Genomic DNA, 27,664 nt, shown 5'->3' with positions numbered 1-27,664 from the left:
TTGCTTTGCTTAAGCAATAAATGAATTTAGTTTTAAAACGAGTTTCAAAACGTACGGTTCGTTAACAATTGTTTTATGTTTTACAAACTTTTTTCAGTTTAATGCAATTTTTCTGAGAGTTTTGTATTGTTTTTCTTTAGTGGCTGATTTAACACGCGTGTGAATTTGAAAAATATTTACAAATAATATTAAAGAAAAATTGTCATAGTGAAATATTTCAACAAAAAAAAAAATAGTAAAAGAAAAATTTGTAATTTAAGAAAACCACAATAAATTTTTTTTGAAGAGAGAAAAAGAAAATTCATTACTTTTACTTGTTAACCAAGAAAAATAAGGGAAAGAAAATAATAAAAGAAATTTAAAGGCAAAAAATTTATAAAAAAAAGTGCAACAAGTAGTTGGTTTAAATTTATAAAGAATTGAATAAAATTTGTGAAATATTTTTAAATAAAATAAATTTTTTAAAACATCTAATTAAAAAAAAAACTCACAAAACCTTTAAACTGTATCTAAAAGGATTAAAAAATTGCTTTAAAAAAGGTAGGCTTTAAAACAATCTTAATTTTTTAAGCAAAATTTTCATTTCTTAAATTTTTCTTTTTATTGCTCAATTTTTGTTTAATATTTTATTGTTTTCTGTTATTAAATATCTTAAATTTTATTGTAGTTTCATTTAAATTACTAATTTATCTTGATTTTTATTTAAATTTTCCTTTTTTCTATTTGAATTTATTAAAAATATCTCAAATTTAAGCATTTTCTTTGATTATTTACTCTTTTTCTTTAACAACCTTTCTTTTACTCTTACTCTTGGCTTTGTAGGTGACCTTTATTTCTCCCCCCTTTTATTACAGCTCTTTTTTTAAACCTACTACATGTTGTTTGTGTGTGTGTTTGTTGTTGTATAGAAAAAGTATGCAAGAGTAATTACGGTTTAATTACAATTGTTTTGTTGTCTCCAAAAATTATTGTGTTTGTTGCATTCTTGTGTGTTTGTTTATGTTCTCATATGCAAACCTGTATGTAAGTGTTATTGTTGTTGTTATTGCTTTCATTTATTCATTTCTGTTATGAATATTTTGTTTTGGTGTAATTTGAGAAATGAAATGGTCAGCTAAGTTGCTGCCTCTGCCACCCTCTACTTGGGCAGAAAAATAATGATAACAACAACAAACACAACAGAATTTTGTAGAGAACAGCTGATTAAACAATTATAAACATGTTATTTATTACAACAACAACAATGTGGAAGTTGTTGTGTTTTATAAATTCTTGTTTACTGTTGTTGTTACTGCTAGTTTAAATTCGTTAATATTTATTTGCTTCCTCTTCTCCTGATTGTTGTTGTTTTTGTTTTGTTGTTATTTTTCAATTATTTCTTGCTTGTTGTTGTTGCGTTTGCAAGTGTATGGTGCATTTAACCGTTAAATTGGCATTTTTTTTTCATTTTTTAGCAGGCAGGCTAATTTTGATGCAAGATTTTGTTAAAATTTCCTCATCATATGTAAAAAACTATGATTTATTTAATAAATTGTTGTAGTTTTAATTGATTTCATATTAAATTTAGGGTAATTTAAACAATTTTAAGGAATATTATGATGAAATAAGACAATTTAAAATGGAATTTCTTTGGTTTTTAAAAGGAAACTGGAATTAGTTCAAAAAAGTTGTCCCCTTTAAGCCGATTTAAGGGGGAATTCAGTTGGAGCAGGGAAATGTGGAACATTTTATTAAATAATTAAATTAAATTTAGGGTAATTTAAATAAATTTAAGGAAAATTAAGCTGAAATAAGAAAATTTAAAATGGAATTTCTTCGGTTTTTAGAAGAAAGCTGGAATAATTTAAAGAAATGTTCAGTTTAAAAAAAAAATTAAGGCGGGAATTCAGTTGTAGTAGGGAAATGGGGAAAATTTTCTTAAATAATTTAAATGTTTTAAATAATATTTAGCCATTTAAGCAGATTTAAGGAGGTATTCAGTTGAAGTAGGGAAATGGTGAACATTTTCTCTTTTTTACATTAATTTTAAAAGAACTTAAATAAATTTAATGGAATTTAAGCTACAGAAGCAAGATTTAAGTTGGATTAAGCTAAATAATTAAATTGTCTTGAATTTAAAAAGATTTTTTCTCTGTTCTTAACCCTTAACTGGTATCATGAGGTCAAAATGGACCCCAACATTAAAAAAAAATTACTTAAAAACAAAAGTCCACTATTTATATAAGAAAAAATTATGTTATATACAAAATGAAAAACTAAAAATTAAAAATAATGTTTAGTAAAAATTTAATTTCTTCAATGGGGTCAATTTGGACCCCCAATAGCAATTACTTACCTGGAAATATGGACAGCAGTCAAGGGTTAAATTAAATTTGAATTAAGAATTTAAGCTAAAGTAGTGAAATAGAGGAAATTTTCTTAAAATTAAATCCGTATTTTCAATATTTAAGTAAACTTAAGTTATTTTAAAAATATTTAAAAGAATTAAGTTGGAGCAGGAAGATAGGGACATTTTTTAAAACAATAAAAATTAACTATGACTAGACTATGACTAGACTATGACTAGACTATGACTAGACTATGACTAGACTATGACTAGACTATGACTAGACTATGACTAGACTATGACTAGACTATGACTAGACTATGACTAGACTATGACTAGACTATGACTAGACTATGACTAGACTATGACTAGACTATGACTAGACTATGACTAGACTATGACTAGACTATGACTAGACTATGACTAGACTATGACTAGACTATGACTAGACTATGACTAGACTATGACTAGACTATGACTAGACTATGACTAGACTATGACTAGACTATGACTAGACTATGACTAGACTATGACTAGACTATGACTAGACTATGACTAGACTATGACTAGACTATGACTAGACTATGACTAGACTATGACTAGACTATGACTAGACTATGACTAGACTATGACTAGACTATGACTAGACTATGACTAGACTATGACTAGACTATGACTAGACTATGACTAGACTATGACTAGACTATGACTAGACTATGACTAGACTATGACTAGACTATGACTAGACTATGACTAGACTATGACTAGACTATGACTAGACTATGACTAGACTATGACTAGACTATGACTAGACTATGACTAGACTATGACTAGACTATGACTAGACTATGACTAGACTATGACTAGACTATGACTAGACTATGACTAGACTATGACTAGACTATGACTAGACTATGACTAGACTATGACTAGACTATGACTAGACTATGACTAGACTATGACTAGACTATGACTAGACTATGACTAGACTATGACTAGACTATGACTAGACTATGACTAGACTATGACTAGACTATGACTAGACTATGACTAGACTATGACTAGACTATGACTAGACTATGACTAGACTATGACTAGACTATGACTAGACTATGACTAGACTATGACTAGACTATGACTAGACTATGACTAGACTATGACTAGACTATGACTAGACTATGACTAGACTATGACTAGACTATGACTAGACTATGACTAGACTATGACTAGACTATGACTAGACTATGACTAGACTATGACTAGACTATGACTAGACTATGACTAGACTATGACTAGACTATGACTAGACTATGACTAGACTATGACTAGACTATGACTAGACTATGACTAGACTATGACTAGACTATGACTAGACTATGACTAGACTATGACTAGACTATGACTAGACTATGACTAGACTATGACTAGACTATGACTAGACTATGACTAGACTATGACTAGACTATGACTAGACTATGACTAGACTATGACTAGACTATGACTAGACTATGACTAGACTATGACTAGACTATGACTAGACTATGACTAGACTATGACTAGACTATGACTAGACTATGACTAGACTATGACTAGACTATGACTAGACTATGACTAGACTATGACTAGACTATGACTAGACTATGACTAGACTATGACTAGACTATGACTAGACTATGACTAGACTATGACTAGACTATGACTAGACTATGACTAGACTATGACTAGACTATGACTAGACTATGACTAGACTATGACTAGACTATGACTAGACTATGACTAGACTATGACTAGACTATGACTAGACTATGACTAGACTATGACTAGACTATGACTAGACTATGACTAGACTATGACTAGACTATGACTAGACTATGACTAGACTATGACTAGACTATGACTAGACTATGACTAGACTATGACTAGACTATGACTAGACTATGACTAGACTATGACTAGACTATGACTAGACTATGACTAGACTATGACTAGACTATGACTAGACTATGACTAGACTATGACTAGACTATGACTAGACTATGACTAGACTATGACTAGACTATGACTAGACTATGACTAGACTATGACTAGACTATGACTAGACTATGACTAGACTATGACTAGACTATGACTAGACTATGACTAGACTATGACTAGACTATGACTAGACTATGACTAGACTATGACTAGACTATGACTAGACTATGACTAGACTATGACTAGACTATGACTAGACTATGACTAGACTATGACTAGACTATGACTAGACTATGACTAGACTATGACTAGACTATGACTAGACTATGACTAGACTATGACTAGACTATGACTAGACTATGACTAGACTATGACTAGACTATGACTAGACTATGACTAGACTATGACTAGACTATGACTAGACTATGACTAGACTATGACTAGACTATGACTAGACTATGACTAGACTATGACTAGACTATGACTAGACTATGACTAGACTATGACTAGACTATGACTAGACTATGACTAGACTATGACTAGACTATGACTAGACTATGACTAGACTATGACTAGACTATGACTAGACTATGACTAGACTATGACTAGACTATGACTAGACTATGACTAGACTATGACTAGACTATGACTAGACTATGACTAGACTATGACTAGACTATGACTAGACTATGACTAGACTATGACTAGACTATGACTAGACTATGACTAGACTATGACTAGACTATGACTAGACTATGACTAGACTATGACTAGACTATGACTAGACTATGACTAGACTATGACTAGACTATGACTAGACTATGACTAGACTATGACTAGACTATGACTAGACTATGACTAGACTATGACTAGACTATGACTAGACTATGACTAGACTATGACTAGACTATGACTAGACTATGACTAGACTATGACTAGACTATGACTAGACTATGACTAGACTATGACTAGACTATGACTAGACTATGACTAGACTATGACTAGACTATGACTAGACTATGACTAGACTATGACTAGACTATGACTAGACTATGACTAGACTATGACTAGACTATGACTAGACTATGACTAGACTATGACTAGACTATGACTAGACTATGACTAGACTATGACTAGACTATGACTAGACTATGACTAGACTATGACTAGACTATGACTAGACTATGACTAGACTATGACTAGACTATGACTAGACTATGACTAGACTATGACTAGACTATGACTAGACTATGACTAGACTATGACTAGACTATGACTAGACTATGACTAGACTATGACTAGACTATGACTAGACTATGACTAGACTATGACTAGACTATGACTAGACTATGACTAGACTATGACTAGACTATGACTAGACTATGACTAGACTATGACTAGACTATGACTAGACTATGACTAGACTATGACTAGACTATGACTAGACTATGACTAGACTATGACTAGACTATGACTAGACTATGACTAGACTATGACTAGACTATGACTAGACTATGACTAGACTATGACTAGACTATGACTAGACTATGACTAGACTATGACTAGACTATGACTAGACTATGACTAGACTATGACTAGACTATGACTAGACTATGACTAGACTATGACTAGACTATGACTAGACTATGACTAGACTATGACTAGACTATGACTAGACTATGACTAGACTATGACTAGACTATGACTAGACTATGACTAGACTATGACTAGACTATGACTAGACTATGACTAGACTATGACTAGACTATGACTAGACTATGACTAGACTATGACTAGACTATGACTAGACTATGACTAGACTATGACTAGACTATGACTAGACTATGACTAGACTATGACTAGACTATGACTAGACTATGACTAGACTATGACTAGACTATGACTAGACTATGACTAGACTATGACTAGACTATGACTAGACTATGACTAGACTATGACTAGACTATGACTAGACTATGACTAGACTATGACTAGACTATGACTAGACTATGACTAGACTATGACTAGACTATGACTAGACTATGACTAGACTATGACTAGACTATGACTAGACTATGACTAGACTATGACTAGACTATGACTAGACTATGACTAGACTATGACTAGACTATGACTAGACTATGACTAGACTATGACTAGACTATGACTAGACTATGACTAGACTATGACTAGACTATGACTAGACTAGACTATGACTAGACTAGACTATGACTAGACTAGACTATGACTAGACTAGACTATGACTAGACTAGACTAGACTAGACTAGACTATGACTAGACTATGACTAGACTATGACTAGACTATGACTAGACTATGACTAGACTATGACTAGACTATGACTAGACTATGACTAGACTATGACTAGACTATGACTAGACTATGACTAGACTATGACTAGACTATGACTAGACTATGACTAGACTATGACTAGACTATGACTAGACTATGACTAGACTATGACTAGACTATGACTAGACTATGACTAGACTATGACTAGACTATGACTAGACTATGACTAGACTATGACTAGACTATGACTAGACTATGACTAGACTATGACTAGACTATGACTAGACTATGACTAGACTATGACTAGACTATGACTAGACTATGACTAGACTATGACTAGACTATGACTAGACTATGACTAGACTATGACTAGACTATGACTAGACTATGACTAGACTATGACTAGACTATGACTAGACTATGACTAGACTATGACTAGACTATGACTAGACTATGACTAGACTATGACTAGACTATGACTAGACTATGACTAGACTATGACTAGACTATGACTAGACTATGACTAGACTATGACTAGACTATGACTAGACTATGACTAGACTATGACTAGACTATGACTAGACTATGACTAGACTATGACTAGACTATGACTAGACTATGACTAGACTATGACTAGACTATGACTAGACTATGACTAGACTATGACTAGACTATGACTAGACTATGACTAGACTATGACTAGACTATGACTAGACTATGACTAGACTATGACTAGACTATGACTAGACTATGACTAGACTATGACTAGACTATGACTAGACTATGACTAGACTATGACTAGACTATGACTAGACTATGACTAGACTATGACTAGACTATGACTAGACTATGACTAGACTATGACTAGACTATGACTAGACTATGACTAGACTATGACTAGACTATGACTAGACTATGACTAGACTATGACTAGACTATGACTAGACTATGACTAGACTATGACTAGACTATGACTAGACTATGACTAGACTATGACTAGACTATGACTAGACTATGACTAGACTATGACTAGACTATGACTAGACTATGACTAGACTATGACTAGACTATGACTAGACTATGACTAGACTATGACTAGACTATGACTAGACTATGACTAGACTATGACTAGACTATGACTAGACTATGACTAGACTATGACTAGACTATGACTAGACTATGACTAGACTATGACTAGACTATGACTAGACTATGACTAGACTATGACTAGACTATGACTAGACTATGACTAGACTATGACTAGACTATGACTAGACTATGACTAGACTATGACTAGACTATGACTAGACTATGACTAGACTATGACTAGACTATGACTAGACTATGACTAGACTATGACTAGACTATGACTAGACTTAAGTTGTAGCCCTTGTCATAAAGAACAAAAATTGTGAACATATAAAATCAAAAAAACTTCATCTTCAAGATCAAAATCGCAAAAAACCTTAAGATAGAAGTAATTTTAATGGAATTTCCTAATAAAATGGGGAACATACACCAGAAATAGTTGTGGGACTTAAAAATTCGGGATTTTTTCAAATTTGGTATTTTACTGCCTTATCTTACGCTAATATTTAAATTCTAAATGCATTACAAATAAATCTCCCGGATAAATTCCTTAGCCATATTTAAACGATGGCGCCGTCCATCTATCTTTCAATCTACACACCCGTTAACGGCGTTACATTAATCTAACATGACTTGGCGTTGGCAAATGTCAAACAAAGTCGATCAGTTTGACAGAAATGTCAGTGTAACACAAAAATTCCAAACAAAATATGTCAATCAAATGTGTGTATAAGATTACAATGATGCAAGTTTTAATACGATATGGGAGACTTGGAAATGGAGGGAGAATAGCTACAAAGCAGCAGAACTTATTTACAAAAGACCTTCAAAATTCAATTTTATCATTGCAAGTAAAATGAAATGAAAAGAAAAAATAATTATTAAATAAAAAAAGAGCTCAATTTAAAGCAAATGGTCAGATATTATTTTTGTTTGCTTTAATAAAAACTGCAAACATGGCATAATTTTTTGGTTCGCTTTATAGACTCTATAATAAATTGTTTAAACAGTTTTTTTTAAATAAAGAAAAACATCTGTGCCATAAAAATATATATAAAACTACAACTTTTGCAAAGCTTTAAATTAACCGAAATTAAAATACAATAAAAACAATATTTTTTTTAAATATTTATAACTGAACAATAAAGCCATGAAATCATATAATTTATTTAAAGAAATATTAAACCAATAACTAGCTGCTCTTACAACAGCTAGCAAAAAAAGAAATAATTGAAAAAATTTTTATAAAAAAAAACTAATGTAAATATGAAGTGAATCCAATAGTCATAATTATGCAGAGAAATTAATTTCTTTTACGATCATGCTGAAGTAAAAATAACAAATTAAAGTAAAAGATAAATATGAAAAAAAATTAATTAAAACAAAAATGAATTTTGTAAAATCAACATGAAAATACATGATGTTAAACGCAAATAATAAAACTAAAATAATAAACAAAATTCAACAGTGAGTGCTAAAAGGGGAGAGGCATTACAAAACGATCTCATCATTGCTGAAATGTTTCCCAAATATTTAAAGGAAGGAACTTTTTCAGTTCCCTGGAAATCTCAAAACCTAAATAGTTATTGACTGGACTATAGACAGTGCTATAGTCTGGACTATAGACAGTGCTATAGTCTGGACTATAGACAGTGCTATAGTCTGGACTATAGACAGTGCTATAGTCTGGACTATAGTCTGCTATAGTCTGGACTATAGTCTGCTATAGTCTGGACTATAGTCTGCTATAGTCTGGACTATAGTCTGCTATAGTCTGGACTATAGTCTGCTATAGTCTGGACTATAGTCTGCTATAGTCTGGACTATAGTCTGCTATAGTCTGGACTATAGTCTGCTATAGTCTGGACTATAGTCTGCTATAGTCTGGACTATAGTCTTCTATAGTGCTATAGTCTGGACTATAGTCTTCTATACTGCTATAGTCTGGACTATAGTCTGTTATAGTCTGGACTATAGTCTGTTATAGTCTGGACTATAGTCTGTTATAGTCTGGACTATTGTCTGCTATAGTATGGACTATAGTGTGCTATAGTCTCGACTATAGTCTGCTATAGTCTGGACTATAGTCTGCTATAGTCTGGACTATAGTCTGCTATAGTCTGGACTATAGTCTGGACTATAGTCTGCTATAGTCTGGACTATAGTCTGGACTATAGTCTGCTATAGTCTGGACTATAGTCTGCTATAGTCTGGACTATAGTCTGGACTATAGTCTGGCTGTTGTCTGGACTACAGACAGTGCTATAGTCTGGACTATAGACAGTGCTATAGTCTGGACTATAGACAGTGCTATAGTCTGGACTATAGTTAGTGCGATAGTCTGGACTATAGTCTGGCTATAGTCTGGCTATAGTCTGGACAATAGTCTGGCTATAGTCTGGACTATAGTCTGGCTATAGTCTGGACTATAGTCTGGCTATAGTCTGGACTATAGTCTGGCTATAGTCTGGACTATAGTCTGGCTATAGTCTGGACTATAGTCTGGCTATAGTCTGGACTGTAGTCTGGCTATAGTCTGGACTATAGTCTGGCTATAGTCTGGACTATAGTCTGGCTATAGTCTGGACTATAGTCTGGCTATAGTCTGGACTATAGTCTGGACTATAGTCTGGACTATAGTCTGGCTATAGTCTGGACTATAGTCTGGCTATAGTCTGGACTATAGTCTGGCTATAGTCTGGACTATAGTCTGGCTATAGTCTGGACTATAGTCTGGCTATAGTCTGGACTATAATCTGGCTATAGTCTGGCTATAGTCTGGACTATAGTCTGGACTATAGTCTGGCTATAGTCTGGACTATAGTCTGGCTATAGTCTGGACTATAGTCTGGCTATAGTCTGGACTATAGTCTGGCTATAGTCTGGACTATAGTCTGGCTATAGTCTGGACTATAGTCTGGACTATAGTCTGGCTATAGTCTGGACTATAGTCTGGCTATAGTCTGGGCTATAGTCTGGACTATAGACAGTGCTATAGTCTGGACTATAGTCTGGCTATAGTCTGGACTATAGTCTGCTATAGTCTGGACTATAGTCTGCTATAGTCTGGACTATAGTCTGCTATAGTCTGGACTATAGTCTCCTATAGTCTGGACTATAGTCTGCTATAGTCTGGACTATAATCTGCTATAGTCTGGACTATAATCTGCTATAGTCTGGACTATAATCTGCTATAGTCTGGACTATAGTCTGCTATAGTCTGGACTATAGTCTGCTATAGTCTGGAATATAGTCTGGACTATACCCAGTGCTATAGTCTGGACTATAGCCAGTGCTATAGTCTGGACTATAGCCAATGCTATAGTCTGGACTATAGCCAATGCTATAGTCTGGACTATAGACAGTGCTATAGTCTGGACTATAGACAGTGCTATAGTCTGGACTATAGACAGTGCTATAGTCTGGACTATAGACAGTGCTATAGTCTGGACTATAGACAGTGCTATAGTCTGGACTATAGACAGTGCTATAGTCTGGACTATAGCCAATGCTATAGTCTGGACTATAGCCAATGCTATAGTCTGGACTATAGCCAATGCTATAGTCTGGACTATAGCCAATGCTATAGTCTGGACTATAGCCAATGCTAGTCTGGACTATAGTCTGCTATAGTCTGAACAATATAGTCTGAACTATAGCCTGCTATAGGCTGAACTATAGCCTGCTATAGTCTGAACTATAGCCTGCTATAGTCTGAACTATAGCCTGCTATAGTCTAGACTATAGTCTACTATAGTCTGCTATATTCTGGACTATAGTCTGCTATAGTCTGGACTATAGTCTGCTATAGTCTGGACTATAGTCTGCTATAGTCTGGACTATAGTCTGCTATAGTCTGGACTATAGTCTGCTATAGTCTGGACTATAGTCTGTTATAGTCTGGACTATATTCTGCTATAGTCTGGACTATAGACAGTGCTATACTGTTTTTATATGTTTAATATTGTCACTCACTGTCTGTGTTTCTTTTTAAATTAATTTGTAACTCGATATCTTTATAAAACTAGCTCATAATTTATATAGGTATGCTATAAACAAAAAATATATTTGTTTAAAAAATCTGTTTTCATAATAAGTTTTATTCTCATCTGACTGTTTGTAAAAAAAAGAAATATGTTGCAATTTGATATAGTTTTCGCGTATTAAATTTTAGAAAACATTATTGTCTGCCAGCGACAGTCAACAGACTATGAAAGTAATGGGACAGTGGTCAAGAAAAATGTGATGAAGGAAGAATTAAGCAATTTTTTACAGTAATAAATGGGGCAGGGTTTTTGGTGTTTTAAATTTGATGGAATTTATTGGTTCAGGGTTAGCTTTAAATATGTTTTCTCTACAAATGTCCTTGAATTGAAGTTGGATCTGTCTGCTTACAAAATGTTTGGATTTATTTAGATTTTATGATCTTTTTAAGATAATGAATGAATGAATGAATAAATTAATAAGAGTTTTATTACAGAATTTTTATGTGCTAACTTGACCACTTTTATTTTCTACTTGGCTACAATTCACTGAATTTTCAATAAATCTTATATTTTATTAGTTTCTTACTCAGATTTCAGTATTTATTTTTTTTATTTTTCTTTTTAGTTTTGTAACACCACCACCTTCTTTCTCATCCTCATCTTCCGCCAAGTGTTAAACATCAGCTGACAACACTCACTCTGATACGTGTTAAATTGCAAAAATGCATAAATTTTTTTTAGATTATCATTAAAATTGTTATGCTTTTTCATCTTGTTTTCTACGTTTTGGAATAACAATTATATGAATTTCCTTTTACACAAGATAAAGTAAATAATACCGAACAAGCTATACTCGTGCTCCTAAAGTTTTGGTTTATTTTTCATGATTTAAATTGCTGGTAATAGTTGTCGCAAAAACTTGTATATGGTTACTTTAAAAACTTTTACATTATCAAGAGAAGAAAAGCTAAACAAATACCAAAAACAGGTAAGTTTAAACTTTACATTTCCGCTTTTGTTTTTTGTATTTTTTTGTTATTTTTTTTTTGGCAAATTTTTCCGCTAGTGATTTTCTTTTTGCGCTCACTTTTTTTATATAATATTTGTATTAATTACTAAAGGCCCCCAAAAACAAATAAACAACAATATAAAAATTATGTTACATTTATTTAAAAAAGGTTAAAAAAGCACGCGATTTTTGATTATTATAAAAAAATTATTAGGTAACCAGCTCACAACAGAGTTTTTGGGCCAAAATAGAAAAATAAACAAAGAAAATTTATATTCGGAAATTAATTAAATAAGTTATTAAAACGAATTTAAAACAAATAATAAAATATTACATAATTTTGAAGGGAATTTAACAAAAAAAACTGATATTTTTTTAAACAATTAAATCGAAAATAAAGAAAATCTGTAAAAAATTATTGAAATACTATTTTTCAAATTTCGAAAATTTTTCGAACTTAATTTCGAATTTTCGAAGATTCAAAAAACTTGATATTTTGAAAGCTAGTTTAATTTGAAATACAAAATTTGTAAAAAATTTTGAAACTTCGAAATTCGAAAATCCTGGAAAATTTCAGAAAATCAATAAAAAATTTGTATATTTTTAAACTCCTCACTCAAAATAATATTTCTGCACTTTCAAAATTTTTTCGAACTTAAGTTCGAATTTTCGAACATTGAAAAAATCTCTATATTTTTCAATGTTTCTTTATAAAATTATGATATTGTTAAAATATTTGAATTTTTAAAACAAAATTCTGAAAAATTTTGAAGTTTTTTAAATTTTTTAAAAAAATATTGAAAGTTCGAAATTCGATAACTTTTGGAATCTTACAAAAATCAAGAATTTTCTTATATATTCTTAATCCCTAGGCTCGAAATAATATTTTGGCTTATTAAATTTTTTTTTCGAAATTAAGTTCGAATTTTCGAACATTAGAAAAAATTCAATATTTTTTTTTAGATTTCTTTAAAAATTTAAATTTTTTTATAATTTTATTAGTTTTTAAACAAATTTAAGAAATTTTTTTCAAAATTTTAATTTTTCTGGATAATTTTGAAAGTTCGAAATTCGATAACTTTTGGAATCTTACAAAAATCAAGAAATTTATTATATATTCTTAATCCCTAGGCCCGAAATAATATTTTGGCTTATTAAAATTTTTTCGAAATTAAGTTCGAATTTTCGAACATTAGAAAAAATTCAATATTTTTTTTTAGATTTCTTAAAAATTAAAATTTTTTTCAAATAATATTTTGGCTTATTAAAATTTTTTCGAAATTAAGTTCGAATTTTCGAACATTAAAAAAAATTCAATACTTTTTCAGATTTCTTTGAAAAATTAAAATTTTTTAATAATGTTTGATTTTTAAAAAAAATTTAATTTTTTTTTTTAAAATTTTGAAAGTTAGAAATTCGAAAACTGCTGAAATCTTAGAAAAATCGAGAATTTTTTTTATATTCTTAATCCCTAGGCTCGAAATAATATTTTGGCTTATTAAAATTTTTTTCGAACTTAAATTCGAATTTTCGAACATTAGAAAAAATTCAATACTTTTTTAGAATTCTTTGAAAAATTAAAATTTTTTTATAATGTTTGATCTTTAGAAAAAATTTAATTTTTTTCAAAATATTGAAATTTTTCTTAAAATATAGAATTTTTTCTTCAAAATTTTGAAAGTTCGAAATTCAAAAACTCCTGAAATCTTACAAAAATCAAGAAAGTTATTATATATTCTTAATCACTAGGCTCGAAATAATATTTTGGCTTATTAAAATTTTTTTCGAAATTAAGTTCGAATTTTCGAACATTAGAAAAAATTCAATACTTTTTCAGATTTCTTTGAAAAATTAAAATTTTTTAATAACGTTTGATTTTAAGAAAAAATTTAATTTTTTTCCAAAATATTGAATTTTTTTTTTCAAAATTTTGAAAGTTCGAAATTCGAAAACTGCTGAAATCTTACAAATATCAAGAAATTTATTAAATTTTCTTAATCCCTAGGCCCGAAATAATATTTTGGCTTATTAAAATTTTTTTCGAACTTAAATTCGAATTTTCGAAATTGATTTCGAAAATCTAAAACCTTCGAAAATCTGGGAAAACGTAGGACTTTAAAAAACTTTTTATATATTCTTAAGCCTTAGGTACTAAATGACATTTTTTTCAGTTAGAAAAAATTTTCGAACTTAAGTTCGAATTTTCGAACTTTCGAAATTAATTTCGAACATGAAGAAAAAAGTTGATTTTCTTAAATTGTTGCTTTGAAAATTAAAGCAGTTTAAAATATTTCTAAAATTTAATTTTTTTTTTGAAATTTCCAATTTAGCATAAAGAAAAGTCCCTGGTGTAAAATTTGTATTTTTTATATTTAAGTAAGTTTTTTGCTTAAGTGAATTCCCACTTCCTTTCAACTTTTATTTTTGCGTTGGAATGTGCTTCTTTTTTTTTGTTGCCCATATAATGAATGACCCTATAAAAGCCAACCAAAATAAAAAAGTACTTTTAACTTTAACATGACCTAAAAAAAACCGCAGAAAACCAGCAAAAGTTTTAAGAAGTATGCCATAGCAAACCTGTCAAACTTGTTGCTGGCAACTAAAGTACCCACAAAATCTTACAATAGTCGGTGAAAACACCAACAAAATGTTTATAATTTCCTTGTTCCACTAAAAGACAGGCTAAGAAATCCGCCAGAAAATCATACGGACTAAAAATGTGTGCTTTTTTATGACCCTCATAATAAAAGGCACGTTCTTTTAATGGTTTAAGCTGTCTCTAAGTTTGTGTTTATTTACAATTTTGTTTAAGCCGCTGTCTGTCTGTGCCTTGCTAAGCAACAAAAAATGTTTATTCATGTCTCTGTTTTTAAGCTAAAAGTGTTTGCACTCAGTCACCAAATGTTTAACAGGTGGTCAAAAAGGAATTTCGTTTTGTTTAGCTTTTAAGTGATTTTTATTTAAATTTTTGTTGGTTTGTTAGCAGTTGGTTTTCTAACTAAAAATTTGTTCTTTGTTATTTTAAGGTTTATTTGAAATGTTGTTTAAACAAAAATGTTTTAAAAGTATTCCTTTGTTTTGTTGTGGCTTAAAAAAAAACAATTGCAAAATGTTTGAACACTTGCACAGAATGGCAAAAACATAAATTCAAATTAAAAATTTAACCAAAAATTAATTATTTTGAAAATTTTTAATTTCGAACTTAAGAAACCTAAGAAATTTTTAAAAAAATTAGGAAAATTTATGTATTTTCTTTAAATACAGGCCTTAAATAACAATTTCCAGCTTTAAACGGAATTTCGAAATTAAGTTCGAATTTTCGAAATTAATTTCGAATTTTCGAACATGATGAAAAAAGTAGATTTTCTTCCATTACTTTTAAAATAAAACACAACGGCATTAAAATGTTTTAATTTTCTTCAAAATATTTAAGTTCGAATTTCGAAAATCCTTGAAAACATGGGAATTTTAAAAAACTTTTTGTATATTATTATTCCTTAGGCTCTAAATATTATTTTTCAACATTAAAAAAATTTTCGAACTTAAGTTCGAATTTTCGAAATTAATTTCGAATTTTCAAAATCTATGAAAATTTAAGAAAATCAATAAAATTTGTATATATTCTTCATTCCAAGGCTGTAAATAACATTTTCCAGTATTAAATTGAATTTCGAATTTTCGAAATTAATTTCGAATTTCCAAAATCTATGAAAATGTAAGAAAATCAATAATATTTATATATATTCTTCATTCCAAGGCTGTAAATAACATTTTCCATTACTAAATTGAATTTCGAAATTAAGTTCGAATTTTCGAAATTAATTTCAAATTTCCAAAATCTATGAAAATTTAAGAAAATCAATAAAATTTATATATATTCTTCATCCCAAGGCTGTAAATAACATTTTCCAGTATTAAATTGAACTTCGAAATTAAGTTCGAATTTTCGAAATTAAATTCGAATTTCCAAAATCAATGAAAATTTAATAAAATCAATAAAATTTGTATATATTCATTATCCCAAGGCTGTAAATAACATTTGCCAGTATTAAATTGAATTTCGAAATTAAGTTCGAATTTTCGAAATTAATTTCGAATTTCCAAAATCTATGAAAATGTAAGAAAATCAATAAAATGTTTATTCTTCATTCCAAGGCTGTAAATAACATTTTCCAGTATTAAATTGAACTTCGAAATTATGTTCGAATTTTCGAAATTAATTTCGAATTTCCAAAATCTATGAAAATTTAAGAAAATCAATAAAATTTTAATATATTCTTCATTACAAGGCTGTAAATAACATTTTCCAGTATTAAATTGAATTTGGAAATTAAGTTCGAATTTTCGAAATTAATTTCGAATTTCCAAAATCTATGAAAATGTAAGAAAATCAATAAAATTTTTATATATTCTTCATTCCAAGGCTGTAAATAACATTTTCCAGTTTTAAATTGAATTTCGAAATTAAGTTCGAATTTTCGAAATTAATTTCGAATTTCTAAAATCTATGAAAATGTAAGAAAATCAATAAAAATTTGTATATATTCTTCATCCGAAGGCTGTAATAACATTTTCCAGTATTAAATTGAACTTCGAAATTATGTTCGAATTTTCGAAATTAATTTCGAATTTCCGAAATCTATGAAAATGTAAGAAAATCAATAAAATTTGTATATATTCTTTATCCCAAGGCTGTAAATAACATTTTCCAGTATTAAATTGAATTTCGAAATTAAGTTCGAATTTTCGAAATTAATTTCGAATTTCCAAAATCTATGAAAATTTAAGAAAATCAATAAAATGTTTATATATTCTTCATCCCAAGGCTGTAAATAACATTTTCCAGTATTAAATGGAATTTCGAAATTAAGTTCGAATTTTCGAATTTAAATTCGAATTTCCAAAATCTATGAAAATGTAAGAAAATCAATAAAATGTTTATATATTCTTCAGCCCAACGCTGTAAATAAAATTTTACAATTTTAAATTGAACTTCGAATTTAAGTTCGAATTTTCGAAATTAATTTCGAATTTCCAAAATCTATGAAAATTAAGAAAATCAATAAAATTTGTATGTATTCTTCATCCCAAGACTTTAAATAACATTTTCCAGTATTAAATTGAATTTCGAAATTAAGTTCGAATTTTCAAAAATGATGAAAAATTTTGATTTTCTTCAAAAATATTGAAATATAATAAATGTTTGTTCATATTTGGATTTTTTTTCAAAATTTTAAATTTTGAAATTCGAAAATTTCAAAAATTTTATGTTCGAAATTTCGAATTGTCAGAAAAAGTTAATTTCTTTAATTCATTTAAGTTCTTTATGGCTTTTAGATTGCTTTTATTTAATTCTTATTATTTTGTGATTTGATTTGATCTCAAAACTGCATTATTTAAATATTTTACAAGGCCAACCAGATCTTTGAAATGTTTTCGTTTAAATAAATGGTTTTGTAGTTTAAAGAATGCAAATTTATTTTATTTATTTTTTTTTTAAATAAAACCAATAAGAATTGTTTTTAAATGAGTTTATAGGTAAATAAATTTTTTGTTTATTTCATTTAGACACTCATAATTAAAAAATGCTTTAAAATATTTAAGTTTTTTTTTTCTTCACATAAAATTTGTTCATATATCAAGTTTTTTGTGTCGAAACAAAATGAACTGCATTTTGCTAAAGAAAAACTCAAAAGACAGAGCAAGTGTTTCTGTGGAAACATGCATGAGTTCATTTTTATTGGTGGCTTAATAGAATGACCACTGGTTGATTGCTTTGTATTTAGCCAGGTTTAACTTTGGCATTCAAAAAATGGTTGGCTACAGACATGTAGATTTAATTGTATATTATAGATTTTGTTTCTTACAATCCCGGCTGGCTGTTAACAAGCTTGAAGTTGTAATAAATTAAAAAAAATATTAAACAAGTTGAGTTTGTTTACCAGACTTATTGAAAGTCTATTTTGAAAACCAGAGAGTTAATTTAAAATTTTTTTTACAAATTAAAATGAAATAAGAATTATTGGAATTAAGATTTTAAAAAAAAGATCTTGTGAAATCGGTTTTTTAACTCATAATAATTTGCCTAACTCAATTACTGAACTAAAATTTCAGTAATTAATTAAGCCAGAAAGGGAGTTAATAAAAATATTAACTAACTTTAGAAAAATGCATTTAATAACACACTTGCTTTGAACAAAAAAAAAAGCCTTTCATTAATTATTAAAAATTTAGCTCTATCATTGTTGTTTTCATCTAATATACACAAGAAATATGGAAGAAATAATTTGAGAAAAACTAGAAAAAAAAAACACATACCCACCATAATTATTATAGCGTGTGTAAAGAAGCTTTACAATTTGATATGATGGATAGAGAAAAAGTAAAAAAAAATACCCAACAATCTACAAATTAAACTGCAGCATGACATGTTTGTATTTTAAACGTAATAATTCTAGAAAAATAATGACAAAATTGTAAAAAAATAGGGTTAGCTTTCATAAAATGTAAAAAATTAAACAATTTTTGATGTTCGAATTGAAAAATATCCAGAAAATTGTAAGAATATCGATAAAATTTGTATGTTTTTATGATCTTTGAGGTCTAAAGAACATTTTAGAATTTTTCAAAATTAAGTTCGAATTTTCGAAATTTAGTTCGAATTTTCGAACATAACTCAAATTTACTAATTTTGTAACGAGAACGTAAATTTAAGCAAAATAATTAAAAATATTAATAAATTTGCTTAAAAATAAAAAATTTTGAATTTCGAATTTTAAAATTTGAATTTCTATTTAGAATTTTGAAGTTCGAATTGAAAAAAATTAAGGAAATTGTGCAAAAATTTATAAAATTTTTATATATTGAAGATCGTTGAACTCTAAAGAACATTTTGGAATTTTTAAAAATTTTTCGAAATTAAGTTCGAATTTTCGAAATATAGTTCGAATATTCGAACATAACTCAAAATTCTTAATTTTGAAACGAGAACGTAAATTAAAGCAAAATAATTAAAAATATTAATAAATTTGCTTAAAAATAAACAATTTTGAATTTCGAATATTAAAATTTTGAAGTTCGAAATGAAAAAAATTAAGGAAATCAATGACAAATTGATAAAATTTTTATATATACAAGATCGTTGAACTCTAAAGAACATTTTGGTATTTAAAAAAAAATTTCGAAATTAAGTTCGAATTTTCGAAATTAAGTTCGAATTTTCGAACTTCCACAAAATTGTTTTAATTTAAAAACTATATTTGAAATATAAGTAAAATATACAAAAAAGTGAAATTTCCTGCAAAAAATCGAATTTCGAAAATCAAAATTTGAAAATTTTGAAGTTCGAATAGAAAAAATTTAAGGAAATTTCACAAAACTCCACAAAATTTTTATATATTCAAGATCTTTGAACTCTAAAGAACATTTTGGTATTTAAAAAAAAAATTCGAAATTAAGTTCGAATTTTCGAAATTTAGTATGAATTTTCAAATTTGCACAGAAATACTTAAATTTAAAAACTACAATTGAAATATAAGCAAAATATACAAAAAAGTGAAATTTCCTTCAAAAAATCGAAATTCGAAATTAAAAATTTCAAAATTTTGAAGTTCGAAATGAAAAAAATTAAGGAAATTAATGACAAATTCATAAAATTTTTATATATTCAAGATCTTTGAGGTCTAAAGAACATTTTGGTATTTAAAAAAAATTTCGAAATTCGAATTTTTCGATATTGAGTTCGAATTTTCGAACTTGCACCAGAAATGCTTAAATTTAAAAGCTACAATTGAAATATAAGCAAAATATACAAAAAAGTGAAATTTCCTTCAAAAAATCGAATTTCGAAAATCAAAATTTGAAAATTTTGAAGTTCGAAATGAAAAAAATTAGGGAAATTAATGACAAATTCATTTAATTTTTATATATTCAAGATCTTTGAGGTCTAAAGAACATTTTGGAATTTAAAAAAAATTTCGAAATTAAGTTCGAATTTTTCGATATTGAGTTTGAATTTTCGAACTTGCTCAGAAATGCTTAAATTTAAAAACTACAATTGAAATATAAGCAAAATATACAAAAAATTAAAATTTCCTTAAAAAAATCGAATTTCGAAATTCAAAATTTGAAAATTTTGAAGTTGGAATTGAAAAAAATTAAGGAAATTAATGACAAATTCATAAAATTTTTATATATTCAGGACCTTTGAGGTCTAAAGAACATTATGGTATTTAAAAAAAAATTTCGAAATTAAGTTCGAATTTTTCGATATTAAGTTCGAATTTTCGAACTTCCACAAAATTGTTTTAATTTAAAAACTATATTTGAAATATAAGTAAAATATACAAAAAAGTGAAATTTCCTTAAAAAAATCGAATTTCGAAATTCAAAATTTGAAAATTTTGAAGTTCGAATAGAAAAAATTTAAGGAAATTTAACAAAACTCCACAAAATTTTTATATATTCAAGATCTTTGAACTCTAAAGAACATTTTGGAATTTAAAAAAAAATTCGAAATTAAGTTCGAATTTTCGAACTTCCTCAAAATTATTTTAATTTAAAAACTACATTTGAAATATAAGCAAAATATACAAAAAAGTGAAATTTCCTGCAAAAAATCGAATTTCGAAATTCAAAATTTGAAAATTTTGAAGTTAGAATTGAAAAAAATTAAGGAAATTCATGACAAATTCATAAAATTTTTATATATTCAAGATCTTTGAACACTAAAGAACATTTTGGTATTTAAAAAAAAATTTTCGAAATTAAGTTCGAATTTTTCGATATTGAGTTCGAATTTTCGAACTTCCTCAAAATTGTTTTAATTTAAAAACTATATTTGAAATATAAGCAAAATATACAAAAAAGTGAAATTTCCTGCAAAAAATCGAATTTCGAAAATCAAAATTTGAAAATTTTGAAGTTCGAAATGAAAATAATTAAGGAAATTAATGACAAACTCATAAAATTTGTATATATTCAAGATCTTTGAGGTCTAAAGAACATTTTGGTATTTAAAAAAAAATTTCGAAATTAAGTTCGAATTTTTGAAATTTTTTATGAATTTTCGAAATTGCACCAGAAATGCTTAAATTTAAAAACTACAATTGAAATATAAGTAAAATAAACAAAAAAGTGAAATTTCCTTAACAAAATCGAAATTCAAAATTTGAAAATTTTGAAGTTCAGTTCTAGTTCAGTTCTAGTTCAGTTTTAGTTCAGTTCTAGTTCAGTTCTAGTTCAGTTCTAGTTCAGTTCTAGTTCAGTTCTAGTTCAGTTCTAGTTCAGTTCTAGTTCAGTTCTAGTTCAGTTCTAGTTCAGTTCTAGTTCAGTTCTAGTTCAGTTCTAGTTCAGTTCTAGTTCAGTTCTAGTTCAGTTCTAGTTCAGTTCTAGTTCAGTTCTAGTTCAGTTCTAGTTCAGTTCTAGTTCAGTTCTAGTTCAGTTCTAGTTCAGTTCTAGTTCAGTTCTAGTTCAGTTCTAGTTCAGTTCTAGTTCAGTTCTAGTTCAGTTCTAGTTCAGTTCTAGTTCAGTTCTAGTTCAGTTCTAGTTCTAGTTCTAGTTCAGTTCTAGTTCAGTTCTAGTTCAGTTCTAGTTCAGTTCTAGTTCAGTTCTAGTTCAGTTCTAGTTCAGTTCTAGTTCAGTTCTAGTTCAGTTCTAGTTCAGTTCTAGTTCAGTTCTAGTTCAGTTCTAGTTCAGTTCTAGTTCAGTTCTAGTTCAGTTCTAGTTCAGTTCTAGTTCAGTTCTAGTTCAGTTCTAGTTCAGTTCTAGTTCAGTTCTAGTTCAGTTCTAGTTCAGTTCTAGTTCAGTTCTAGTTCAGTTCTAGTTCTAGTTCAGTTCTAGTTCAGTTCTAGTTCAGTTCTAGTTCAGTTCTAGTTCAGTTCTAGTTCAGTTCTAGTTCAGTTCTATAGAAATAAAGATTTCAGGAAATATTCTTAAAAAAATAATAATTTCGAAATTCAAAATTTGAAAATTTTGAAGTTCGAACAGGAAATAATCCATAAAATTGCTGGAAATCAATAAAACTTTTGTATATTCGAGATAAAGCCTAAGCAACATTTTCGAACTTCTCAAAATTTGTCGAACTTAAGTTTGAATTTTCGAACATTAAGAAAAATGTGATATTTTTAAACGGAAACTCAAATTAGGAACTCAATTAGTAAATTTTGCAATTTTCCTTGAAAATATTCAATTTCGAAAAAAATATAAAAATTTTTGAAATTTTTAATTGAAAAAAAATCCAAGATTTTAAAAGAAAATTCATAATAGTTTTATGTGTGTATTTGAGATGCTGGAGTTGTAAGGAAAACTTTTGAACTTTTCAAAAAATTTCGAAATTAAGTTTGAAAATTTCGAAATTCTAACTTTTAAACTAGAATTGTATTGAATCTTTGCTTTCAATAAAAATTTAATTTCTATAAAAATCTATAGCATATTCTGGATCGTTATAGATAGCAGAGTTGATATAGCCATTTCCTTGCATCCATTTGTATGTTGAAATCAGCTTTGCGTAGTTACCAAATAACTTACATTTATGATTCATACATCAATATATCCGCTATAGTCCCGCTTAGTTTACTATTAAAAATCTAGAAAATCGGTCCACAAATGGCTGAGATATAAGCAAAAAACCACAACTACCTCGATTTTTAATATATTTTTTATATCTTGGTAACGCAGGCATTAATATTGACAATATGGATATCTAATGATAGGTATTTTAAAGACCTTTCCAATGATGTATATAACGCTATAGTAAATCGGACCTACAGTGGGTAAAAATCGGGAAAAATATTTTTTAACTCGATTTTTTTTCAGAAAAAATTTTTTTTAACAAAAATTATTTTTAGCTTATTTTTGTCACAAAAAAATTTTTTTAGTGAAGTTTATCTAAGATTCGGCCTTGCCGAATATAGCATTCTTACTTGTTTTTTCTAAAACACTTAAAGCTTTTTTAGTTAGATTTTTTCTCATCTCAACTTGTGTTTAATTTATGTAAAAAAATTGTCTTTATCTCTGTTTTTTTTCTCGTTTCTTGTTATTAAATATCTCATTTCAATTATGCAAATAAGTAGGGTAACTTGTTTTTATATGTCACTTTTTTTGTTTGTAAAGATATTTGAGGTAAATAAAACGCACATTTTTTTTGCTTAAATGATAAAATTTGATATAAGAAACCAGTTGAGGTAGAACGATTGTTTTCTAATTTTGAAGCTTTAAGATCTCCTTTTGATTTTCTTTATTATTTTAAGGGGTTGTATTTCAAAAGGAATAGAGCAGCTGATTAGATTTAAACAATAGCGTTTGTTAGGTTATTGTTTAATTCAAGGGCAGGGGTAGTTCTTAAGAAAAATGTTAAAGAAAGCTTTCAATTCATTTAACTACCTTTCATATGCAACTGTTCGTTTCATTTAATTAAAATAGCGCAGTTGTTCAAATAGTTTTATTAGTGTTCTAAATTCCTTACATTAATCTCTTAAACACCATCTTGTCGTTTTATCCATATCAGTGGTCGGCAGTCATAACCACCATTATCCGAACCCGTCACTTACACGAATGTCAACGAACTTCATAGAAATAATCAAAGAATTAACAAAACTTAGATTAAAACAGAGAAAGTAAGTGCATAACAGTTTATTATGATCCACATTCCATATTCTCTTTAAGCCGACCACTTGTCTATAAAGAGAGTATTAAAGTAGCTTTATTTCTCTATTATAAAATTCTACAATTACAAATTATTCAGTTAAATTCCCAACAACAAACTTAACTACATATTTACATACATTTTACATCTATGTATGTGAGTAAATATGTTTGAATGTAAACAGAGAAACACTTGTTGTTAATCATGTCTCTGCTTGTCTATGCCTGCCCCTGTACTGCCCTCTTGCACAAAATATAGTTTTATAGCTGTTCTTTTTGACAGCCTGTAATCTTGTCTTAAAAAAAAACAAAATAGAAACAAAATATATATGCAAAAGAAGCCACAATAATAATAATTAAAAGAGTTCCACAGTGTAAATAAAATCTAAACTTCAAATTTAAAGCCAGCGGCTAACTCTTAAACATTTTGTGTTTGCTGCTCATGATGATTATTAAGTTTAAACAAAAGAATAAAATAAAAAAAAAACATTAAAGCAAAGTTTTGGTTTAAAGAAAAACAATACACAACCTAGGGTCGCTGCACTCTAATGTAAAGATTCAAAACTCAGCTTTGAAAAAAATATCATAGAAGAAACTGAAGAACAAAAAAAAAAAAAAAAAACTAACGCAGATGAGAAGTAAGTCAACCGGTATAATAAAGAATAAAGATGTTGTTTATATATAAACAAAACTCACACAAACATTAACAAATGCTGCACAGTGGGGCTGGAAAATATAAATGCTCTGTAGACTAGTCTAAAGAGACTTTGGTCCCTAGTCTATAATAGAGAGACTTTGGTCTCTACTCTAGAGGAGACTTTGGTCTCTGCTCTAGAGGAGACTTTGGTCTCTACTCTAGAGGAGACTTTGGTCTCTACTCTAGAGGAAACTTTGGTCTCTACTCTAGAGGAGACTTTGGTCTCTACTCTAGAGGAGACTTTGGTCTCTACTCTAGAGACTTTGGTCTCTACTCTAGAGACTTTGGTCTCTATTCTAGAGACTTTGGTCTCTATTCTAGAGACTTTGGTCTCTAGTCTACTCTAGAGACTTTGGTCTCTAGTCTACTCTAGAGACTTTGGTCTCTAGTCTACTCTAGAGACTTTGGTCTCTAGTCTACTCTAGAGACTTTGGTCTCTAGTCTACTTTAGAGACTTTGGTCTCTAGTCTACTCTAGAGACTTTGGTCTCTAGTCTACTCTGGAGACTTTGGTCCCTACTCTAGAGACTTTGGTCTCTACTCTAGAGACTTTGGTCTCTACTCTAGAGACTTTGGTCTCTACTCTAGAGACTTTGGTCTCTACTCTGCTCTAGAGACTTTGGTCTCTACTCTACTCTAGAGACTTTGGTCTCTACTCTACTCTAGAGACTTTGGTCTCTACTCTAGAGACTTTGATCTCTACTCTAGAGACTTTGGTCTCTACTCTAGAGACTTTAGTCTCTACTCTAGAGACTTTAGTCTCTACTCTAGAGACTTTAGTCTCTACTCTAGAGACTTTAGTCTCTACTCTAGAGACTTTAGTCTCTACTCTAGAGACTTTAGTCTCTACTCTAGAGACTTTAGTCTATACTCTAGAGGAGACTTTGGTCTCTAATCTTAAGGAGACTTTGGTCTCTACTCTAGAGGAAACTTTGGTCTCTACTCTAGAGGAAACTTTGGTCTCTACTCTAGAGGAGACTTTGGTCTCTACTCTAGAGGAGACTTTGGTCTCTACTCTAGAGGAGAATTTGGTCTCTACTCTAGAGGAGACTTTGGTCTCTACTCTAGAGGAGAATTTGGTCTCTACTCTAGAGGAGACTTTCGTCTCTACTCTAGAGGAGACTTTCGTCTCTACTCTAGAGGAGACTTTGGTCTCTACTCTAGAGGAGACTTTGGTCTCTACTCTAGAGGAGACTTTGGTCTCTACTCTAGAGGAGACTTTGGTCTCCACTCTAGAGGAGACCTTGGTCTCTACTCCAGAGGAGACTTTGGTCTCTACTCTAGAGACTTTGGTCTCTACTCTAGAGGAGACTTTGGTCTCTACTCTAGAGACTTTGGTCTCTACTCTAGAGACTTTGGTCTCTACTCTAGAGACCTTGGTCTCTACTCTAGAGACTTTGGTCTCTACTCTAGAGACTTTGGACTCAACTCTAGAGACTCTGGTCTCTTTACTTTAGAGACTTTGGTCTCTACTCTAGAGACTTTGGTCTCTACTCTAGAGACCTTGGTCTCTACTCTAGAGACCTTGGTCTCTACTCTAGAGACCTTGGTCTCTACTCTAGAGACCTTGGTCTCTACTCTAGAGACCTTGGTCTCTACTCTAGAGACCTTGGTCTCTACTCTAGAGACCTTGGTCTCTACTCTAGAGACCTTGGTCTCTACTCTAGAGACCTTGGTCTCTACTCTAGAGACCTTGGTCTCTACTCTAGAGACCTTGGTCTCTACTCTAGAGACCTTGGTCTCTACTCTAGAGACCTTGGTCTCTACTCTAGAGACCTTGGTCTCTACTCTAGAGACCTTGGTCTCTACTCTAGAGACCTTGGTCTCTACTCTAGAGACCTTGGTCTCTACTCTAGAGACCTTGGTCTCTACTCTAGAGACCTTGGTCTCTACTCTAGAGACCTTGGTCTCTACTCTAGAGACCTTGGTCTCTACTCTAGAGACCTTGGTCTCTACTCTAGAGACCTTGGTCTCTACTCTAGAGACCTTGGTCTCTACTCTAGAGACCTTGGTCTCTACTCTAGAGACCTTGGTCTCTACTCTAGAGACTTTGATCTCTACTCTAGATACCTTGGTCTCTAGTCTAGTCTAGGGAGCATTGTCTCCCTAGTCTAGTCTAATCTAGATACTTTTTTTCATCATTCACATATTTTTCTTTATGACCCACTGTATTTATGTACCGACACATATGAACTCATATGCACTGCTGGAGTTATATTAGTAAAGTGAGTGGAAGTCTTAATGATAATCTATAATTTTATTAGATGATCATTAGAATTCCTAAAGAATTCGTAAAGAACAGCAGTGTTAACAAAATGTTAAATAAAAAAAGCTCTAAAAAGAAATTCCATTCAAATAATAGAGATAAGAGAAAGTACTTTTTAAAGTACTAAATTTAGTACCTTTTAATAAAAGTACCAAATTTTGAATTTTATATAGAAAAATATTTATAAAATTTCTACAATGTTTTTTGATCCAATTTTAGTAGATAAAGTGGCCAATATAAAGCTTTTTTAAAAAGTACCAAATTTAGTACTTTTTTTTAGAGTAGTAGCAAAATGCAGTAGCTTTTTTATGGAAACATTTTAAAAAGTTTCTATGATGTATTTTGGTTATGTTAAAAGTACCTA

The 27,664-nt window shown here is 29.5% G+C and overlaps 1 protein-coding gene across 1 annotated transcript in view; it reads left to right on the top strand.

The window, feature by feature from the left end:
• Positions 1 to 212: 212 nt before the first annotated feature.
• Positions 213 to 27,664, top strand: part of LOC135957084 (uncharacterized) — a 149,113-nt gene continuing 121,661 nt past the window's right edge. Inside the window, exons 1-2 of the mRNA XM_065507749.1 lie at positions 213 to 540; positions 12,312 to 12,674. The gene's annotated coding sequence lies outside the window, so the exon portion shown is untranslated. The remainder of the gene's footprint in view (positions 541 to 12,311; positions 12,675 to 27,664) is intronic.

This window comes from Calliphora vicina, chromosome 4, assembly GCF_958450345.1.
Source record: "Calliphora vicina chromosome 4, idCalVici1.1, whole genome shotgun sequence".
Lineage (NCBI taxonomy): Eukaryota > Metazoa > Arthropoda > Insecta > Diptera > Calliphoridae > Calliphora > Calliphora vicina.
Note: the sequence above shows the minus strand (reverse complement) of the source record. Positions and strands in the feature narration are given on the sequence as shown.